Genomic DNA, 9019 nt, shown 5'->3' with positions numbered 1-9019 from the left:
CTGTTGGGACGGGCACAGGGAGTGGATAAGCAGCCTGGGGTGGGTGACAACCAGTGACATTTTGGGGATGAAGATACAGAATTGCTCCAGGTTCATGAAAGTCAGCAGCCAAGGAAAAGCATGTTCAGGTTCACAGAGACAGCAAACAGCAAATCCATGCCTTGAATGTAGCTCCTAGCTCTTCATATGAATTGCTTGTGAACATATTTGCCTTTTTATGAATTATTCATTCCCTTAAATGATTGGGCAGATGATTTATGTGAATGCTTCTTGGCCTATTGGGAGATCTTTGCTTGTACAAACAGCCATGCTGGATGTGTCCGATTGGTGCACATGCAGGCTTACATGAGCATTTGTGACATTTTCCCTTCCTTCAAGCTTTTAAGTAAACAAAGCGTGGTCGTATGAAAGTCTAACTGGTGTCAGTGTGAATCTGTGCATGTATGAAAAATGAATACTTCTATTTAGTCCATGCAAAACATTCTTTTGATGTCGAACCTCACTGGTGAGCGTTTTCTTCACACGCAATCTTCTTTCTTCTCGGAATAGACTTCTAGACAGAATGTGAATTTTAGTTATTTTACTCTGACGGGTTATTTCTAATTGTGTCTCTCTGGAAAAAAGAAGAAAGGAAGGAATTAAACACAGCGTACAGGAGAGCTAAACATAGGGGAGCTGAGTGCTACCTCAGCATCCCAAAGAAAGAGGAGCACTTTGGAATTCAGAGGCGAGCAGGACTGGCAGCAGTCCCTCCTGCCTGGCCTCCAGAGATGGGGCAGCAAAGGTGGCTTCTCATTGTGCATCCTTTCAGTGCTCTACAGCACACACTTTCATCTGCTCCTCTGAGTTTTTTCCTATAGACCTAGCTCCTGTAGCGCATTTCTATTTGAATAATTCTGGTCTTTATAAAAAAAATAAAATATTTTTTTTCTCTTTGCTTTGTGCGCAGGAGAAAAGTAAAGATTTCCTTTGCTGTGTTTTTCAGCTGCATTCTCCCACATTGTATGAGTTTTGAACTTGAAGCAGATTGCTACAACATTTCTGCTGAGGCCAGATGGGCTACCGCTCTGCTTTGGGTGACGAATGCAGACGAGCATTTGAGCTGCACCCTCGGTGCCCAAAGACCCCTTGTTTTAGACAAAATGACCAGAAAGTGGGTTCTACTGAGGCTGAGCCTTGGACACCCTTCAAAGGGTCCCGGGTTTGTCACCATGAGGAAAGTGAAACAACCGTACTGGGACAGACAAAATACCTGCAAAGCCTCATGTTCTGCCTGAAACAGCGGCCAGCAACACACGCTACTGCAAAGTGTGTGAGAACCAGTCGATGCCACTGACAGGCCTGTCCACCTTGAACACACCACATGTATTTCGACGTGCACTAATCCCTGTGTGGAAAAAGTGGTTCCAACTCATCATTTTAAATCTGCTTCCCAATACTTTCATTTCTTCTTATAATGCCAGAAAAGAGTCACCAGCTCCAATTTTCTTCCTCCAGAAGACATGGGATATACTTCCATGGTCTGCCCAAGCTGAATAGCCTTCGTCCATTCAGTCTCAGCATCAGAAACATCACTGGGACAGCCTTTTAATTTATTTTTTTTTCTGCTGTGTCCTTTATGAGATGCAGGTTCAGTCATACACTCAGTATTCAAAATAAAGATGGACCATGGATCTCCATACTGATTATGATGGCAACCCTTGTACTCTCACCCCTCTCTTGAGTGATGCCTAATGTCCCCCTTGCTTTTTGACCAAGCGCAAGTCTGAGCAGCTTTCCCTGGGTGCCTTCCATGGTGCTCTACAAATTCTTTGATGAGCAGTGGTAGCTAATTCAGAGTTAATCGTTGTCTGTTTAAACTTAGTTGCCATTCCGGATTTTTTTTCACCTTCACTGACATTACCTTACATGTATTTACACTGAATTTCATCTTCTGTTTTATTGTCAGTAACTCAGTCTCAGAAGATTCTCCAGAGCTTTTCACTGTCAGTGTTAGATTTCATGATCCTGAATAATTTTGTCGCATAGGCAAACACTGTCACTTCATTATTCACCACTTTTTCTGGATCATTGATGAGTGTCACATAGTACAGATCTCAGGACAGGCCTCCAAGGGACCTGATGATTGGTCTTTGGCCAACGCGAACGCTGATCATTTAACCTTCCCCTTGGCTACACGTTTTAACCACTTACACATCTGCAGAGGAGCTTCCCCTTGTACTGCTTAACGTGATAGTGTCTCCAAGAGCCTTTTGTGAGAGACCTTGAACGTAACTTTTGGAAAATGCAATTTAACTACAGCAGCCAGCTAATCCTTGCCTGGACCTGTGTTGACACCTACAAAGAAATCTAATAGATTTATGAGATATGACTTCCCCTGGAGAAGCCGTGTTGACTCTTCCCCAATACATTCAGATCTACCTAGGCTCCTGTTAATTCTGTTGTATATTACAGTTCCTTCCGATTTGCCTGTCACAGGAAGCACACTTACTTGTCTCTAGTTCCTTATGCCCTTTTTAAAGAAAAATTATGTCATATATTCTGCCTCCCACACTACTTAGTGCCATGTCAGAGAAGAGTGGAGGAAAGCTGGGATATGGAGTGATATTTTATCTTGTGGCCTCGTGAGAAATGAGAGCTACCTCAGCAGCCCCTCAATCAGGTTATGCAAGTGAATCAGTGCAATTTGCCAAACCCCAAGTTAGCACCTGCATAGACACAGATTTACACCTTTACATTCATCTGAGGAGGTCAAGATGCAGCAAGGGCAAGGGCCGGATTCACTGATCAACTTAAAGGGACCAGTCCACATCTGTGCTGGGGAGCAGATGTAGGAGAAGTGCATTGCCACGTGCATTGGCACTGCCTGTCTCAAACTTGACCCTTTGCCTTGGTCAAGACAAGTCCATAGCTGAGATGCCAGGTATGTGGTCATGTGGACAGTCTCACAACCTACCAAACAGGATTTATGAAGAACTACCCAGGATGTTGCAGGAGGTCCTTAAAGGTTTCTTCTTTTACCCAGATCATGCCACTGTGGTTTTTATTATCTGCATCCCAACGTGTCCTCCCCACATCCCCAATGCCGTAGCATAAGGATGATCATAAGGTGGTCCAGACCACTGGTCCTTCTATTCTGAAGTCCTGTCTTTAGTAGCTGTCGTAACTCAGGTAATCTCCCTGTGTCAGGAGAACATCCTCTCCCTCAGCAGCTCCTGCTCAATGTCATAAATCTTTAGTCTAAGACATATTGCTCTGGGCTTCTGGCCTAGCTAACGGGAGGGTTGTGTAGGTGCTCATTAGCCCTGAGGCTGCTCAGTGCACCCAGGCACACTGCAGAAGAGAGTTCCTGAGGCGCACTGCGCCCATCCTGGGGTGGCTTCTCATACACCCCCTGCTCGACTTGAAACACTCATTTGAGTAAGACTTTGAAGGTTTTGGTACAAGGTGAATGAAATCTGACCTGTTCTTTGCAACCTGCCTCTGCATTTGTCCTGAAGTTCTGGTCCTGAAGTTCTGGAGTGGACATGCCATCCACAGATGACCTCGATCACTCCTTCTTTGAAGTGAGAAGACTGGGACTTTCTGGCCTTAGGACCTGCACTGGTGAAGGCAGCACTGGCGTGATCTTGGCAGAGGGGAGGCACCCCCTGCATGGACCCCCTTCACAAAGCCCTGCCACATCCCCATCAGGTTTGACAGCCACAGTGCCAGCTCCCTGGCTCCAGCCATAACAAACTTCTCCATCACTATTTACCCATCATAAACTTACTTTCAGATCACCCTTATAACATTTTTCAGCTTTTTCAGTCACTTCTGTCTATACTGGTTATCATACTCCTTATATAATCCTTATCAACAAAACCAGTGCTCTCAGCTGAGCTGACCCATTAGCAGATCAAGGTTAATTACTTGTGGTTTCTTTTCCAAAACCACCAGTCTCTAAGTAATGCTGAGTTAAAGTGTACATCAGCACTCGCTTTGGGTCCCAGCACCCCACTCTCCCTCCAGGTCTGTTTTCCCTCTGCAGCCCATTTCAAGCTCGTGCCCTTTTCTTTTTTCTCAGGCTCTAGGGGGACCCACGTTTTCCCCTGTCTCTTTGGGTTTTTTAGGCTTTGATACCTTCCCTGGAGTTACTCCCTCTTTACTGTGGTGGCTGCAGGGCCCATCTGCAGCTTCCTGTGGGCACCCACCCAGCACTCAGGCACTGCTGGATAGCCAGGCAGGAGGCACATCCCCTTGGCGTGCTGAAACATCCTCCTGCTCCAAGAGGGTCCTGAAACTGGACAGGTACCACTTACTCAGAGAGCCGTGGCCAAACCATGCCTTGTAGGAAAGACTGGGAAAAGGGGAAGCTGTTATTTTGGTGTATTATCCCAGCCTCATTTTCCCTAAACAATGAGGCTGGTGCTTTAAGTACTATTTTTCCTGGCACTGTTTTATTTTATTATATCTGTATTGAGATTTCTGCCCAGCTGCTGCCCCCACACAGAGCACCTCAGACATGAGAATAAAGATTTGCCAGCAGCAGGCTCTTCCCGTGACAAAGCACAGCATGTTTTGCAGCTGGGATGAGAGGCAGGGGAGAAGCTGGGATGAGAGGCTGCTGTGAATTTGCAAGCGACTGTCATTGTTTGTTTTGTAATCCTGGGTCATTGCAAGTAGTTTCTAAATTGATTTGTCCCTGTGCAAGCATCATTGCCCAATTCAGAAAAAACCCATTCTCCTCTGTGCCTCTTAGGCAAGTGTAACTCTCCACCACGGAAAAGTCGAATTGTGTAATCTTTGTCAAGCTTCTTTTTCCTCTGGGTTACACACTTTGGGATCTGTTTTGAGATGTGGAGATTGCTCATATATCAAGGGAAAAAGTTGCCTGCCGTTAGCATGCCTATCTTGGCTGTAGCTGACTTAGATGCTCTCCCGTGCTGGTTTGATTTTAACTGCTACATTAATAAATCAGCAATAGCAGCCCTGTTGGGGAGGAATGCTGATTGTTCCCAATATGTGCCCAGAGACAGTGACTTCTGGGCCTAACCACCCAGCTGTCCCAGGAGGCTGCAAGATGCCACGTTTTCCCTTTTCTCAGCAGATGCTGAAGACATTGAGCTGGCAGGACCAACCATGGATCTAACTCCGCTCCAGCTATACACTGGCTTGAGCATCCAGTGCTTCAAGTTATTACAATTCCTGAGGCAGACTCTGAATGTAAAATAGGTGCCACAGCTCCTTCTTGGAATAAAACAGATAAAAAAATCAATGCATTTGAAAGCGAAATAAAAAATAATGTCTGGTAGCACTAATATTCCTCCATGCGAGACTGCAAGTGCTGAGCTTCTCATGGCAACCTTGATTAAGAAAAACATCTTACTTTAGAGGGAGATTGAAGATCTAGAAAATACAACTAAAAAGGTGACCTCTGGGCGATAAGCATAATTACTGATGCTCCCATGGAGCTTTATGTATGTGACTTAAAGCAGAAAAATAAGGACCTGGCATGGGCTCATAAATTCAAATCTAATCCGAGAAGTAACAAAGCTTCTTGGACGCAGGCAGAACGTGTGAATCTGCGTTAGCTCAGGTGTCACACTGCCTGCACGCTTCTGTTGAAAGACCTACTTGGTGAGTTTTTCCCATTGATTTTAGTGGAAACAAGATCAATTGTCTCTTTGGGTTCCTGTGTGGGAATGAGATTATGTTGAATATTAATTTGGCTTGCAATGGGCTCTGACTGTAATTTTCTATCAGCAAAGGAGAATTCATGTATTTCCATAAATTCAGATACTTCCATCTATTCATTCCACATATTCATAGACATTATCTCTATTCCCAGCTCTAGTTCAAACAAAAGTTAGTTCCTTTTACAAATACATTATTTTTCACTGTTGATGATATTTCTAATTTTTGTAGGCAAATTTATACATTTGAACAAAGGAGACAAAAAGTATCTTTGATGTAGCAAAGCCTTTCTGAGAGCCATACATAAAATAAAAGGGAAAAGATAGTCTGGAAAATTTAAGGAACGGATGGGAATGATTCCAAGTTACCTTGTACTTAATTCAAGTTCTCAGAAATGTTCTTTTCTTGTTTTCTCTATTGGAGCTATTCCTTGAAGTACATATGAACGCCTCTTCAAACTGGCATTTAATCTTTGACTGCATACATTTTTTTCATTTGTAGAAATGGAAGGGCTTTTTATGGAATTTCTTATTCTTTAGCATCTCTTCACCTTGATCCCTAATTTTTGGTGACTGTTGCTGGGAGATATGATAGCACTGTCCGTATTTTTCAGAACAGGATTTTCACCAGTTTCTGCAGCCAAAAATCCCCCTTGTGCAGCAGCAATTTCTGTTACAGGGTGGCAGCCTCAGCCATGCAAGTCTGCCTTGCTTCACTGCTCTCACATTATCCCATACGAGGATTTCCTTGGACACCTTCACCTCCACAGAACTAGTGTCCAGTAAAAAAAAAAAAAAATTGGCTATTTTACCAGCGGTTTTGGATGTTCCACAGCTTGGAGGGAGGACAGGTCTGGAAACCCAAGATATGTTCCTGTGGAGCTGGTGCCTTTTGGCCCCTCTGTGCACAGCAAGCTGCAGTGGGCTCCCTCGGCGGCTGCCACGGCACATTGCACCAGTGCAGGGCACACGCGCATCCCTCTGCCTCCAGCCTGGATCCCCCTGGGTGGAGGTTAACATGCAGCCTGCAGAAGTGGGGTTTAATATATATTTTTTTTCCTTTTTTTTTTTTTTGCAGCACTCATAGACCAAAAAGATGGGTGATTCTGGATATTTTAAGGTGCCCAAATGCTACCCAGAGCAGCAGCTTGCTTTTACTGGGACTAGTGGAGGTGCAGTTCCGGAGCAAGACCAAAGAAGTGGCCTGGCAACATCATGAACGTTTTTATAGCCTGAAAGCTATTTGGCCACCTCTGCTCTCTAAACTGAGTTAAGAAGAGCAGCACCCAGATTGTGTAATGTGTGTGACCGAAGCTCCCAACGGCGAGCCTTGCTGCAAGGTGCTTCTGCTGACCCAGCTACGGGCACAGGGCAACACCCTGTTTGACACAGGGAAAGTCATGCCGGTTGAAATACTCTCTTCAAAACTCATCGCTAAGGCACTCGGCACTCCCCAGCAGCAGCTGGGTGTGATGCCTCTGCTGCCCTGTGCCCCGCTGGACCATCCTCCTGAAGCAGCCCCAGCTCCTCATTTCCCTCGCAGACCTGCTCCTCCCCAGCAGCGGAGTCAGCAGGAGCACTGCTTCAAACCCTGTTGCAATTTATTAATGACAAATATGCTTGCCATTCCAGCATGAAGGCATAGTATCTATGTCTTCAGTTATTGCCTGCATTTGATTTCTTAAACTGCTTGAATTAGGGATGTGCCTGACCTGTATGGAGCCACGCATGCCACCTGTAGTATCCTAATCACGGTAGTGGAAGTAATAATACTAATGACAATGTTGTCATGGGTGGGATATTAAAATCCACTAGTGCCACAGCTCCCAGAGGAATCTTAAAAGGTGCTATAATTAAGCCACAACAGACTACAGACCTGCTACAAATGAGAGATGCAAGAAGAAAAGGCACAGACAGTATGACTTCAGTACGGACACTCAAGGAGCCACGGTTTACAAAACTTCTGCGCAAAATCGAATAGCAGGAGGCGACTTGGAATTTCTTAAGACTTGTACAAAAAAATAATGGGCAAAGAAGCTGTGTAAGCTAATGGTACAGTCACGGGTGTGCAGAACAAAAAAAGAGACCTACAAAAGTATCTCAAAGGAAAGAAAACTATTGCAGTATAACAGGGAGGGGTGTGAAATCAATGTCAGCTCAAAGTCATTGGGGTACTTCATTAGAAGGGAAGGAAAGGGAAGGGAAGAGGGAAAGCAAAGAGAAGGAAAAAACCTGGGTGAGAAGGAAAAGACTAAGTTCTTTAAAAAAAGCATTTTTCATAAGCAGTATACAAATGAATGTGTGAAAAATTAAATTTGGATAAAGAAGGGGTGTGAGTAGCAGGGAGGAGAATTAGCAGTGATTTATTGCCACACTGGCAATTCCCCAGGGAAAGATACATGCAAGGGAGAAGAATAAAACACTGGAAAAAGTCAAGTGTGGGTATTAAAATGTATATAGAGAAAGAAACATGATTTTGGCAACTCTCATAAGTTAGTGTGACCTTAGCCACTAGTGAAATAATGGCACAGATAAAAAAAACCCCTCTGTCTCCACACAGCTAATAGATAATGGAGCAAGAAGCAATAAACAATATAATTTAAAAAGAAAAATCACTGCAGAGTGACTGCCTTTGAAAATAACAATTAAAAGAGATGATTTGATCAAAATATGCCTAATACTTCTACACAGGAATGTTATTTACAAGCAGTCCTCCTGAGTTCTGTATAACTTTCTGCAGCTGGGAAGATGTTTGTATCTATAAATGTTTGTGGGCTCAGAGTACTTGCGGGTAATGGGAACTCACAGCTTCTGGGATGTGAAACGTGAGTCTGGAGCACCAGCATCGGTTTGTGGGGCCACGGTGGGCTGCACAGTTCGGGGAAAGAAGAGCTCACCTATTTAGATTCCCTGAGAGATGCTCAAAAGAGAAGAAAAAAATTATAACCATCTGTGTGAGTCTAAATAGTGTAAACAGGGGAAGGGGGAGGATTGTTTTCTATGGCACCAGGAGATGGAATTTGCACTACTGTGATGGGAAACATTAAAAAACCCCTGCATGCCAGCAGGGAAAGGTAAATTTAAGAGAGTATCAAAAGCTTCCCCCAGCATCTGGGGTAGGCTGCATAGGGGCACGCTGGCTCTGCAGCCTGGAGACACTGAAAACTCGGTTAAACAAATCATTAGAAAACATTGAGCGGGATTCATTAGGAAATACGGAGTGGGAGCTGGTCTTATTCTTGCAAAGCGAGCGGCTCGGAGATCGTAATTAGTTATTTCAATCAGGCTCCCTGGAGTCAGTCATGTCTGGATTTGTCTTTCTGACTCTAAAACCACTTTCTTGC

This window comes from Falco peregrinus, chromosome 8 (genome assembly GCF_023634155.1).
Source record: "Falco peregrinus isolate bFalPer1 chromosome 8, bFalPer1.pri, whole genome shotgun sequence".
Taxonomy (NCBI): Eukaryota; Metazoa; Chordata; class Aves; order Falconiformes; family Falconidae; genus Falco; species Falco peregrinus.
This window is presented reverse-complemented; position numbering follows the sequence as displayed.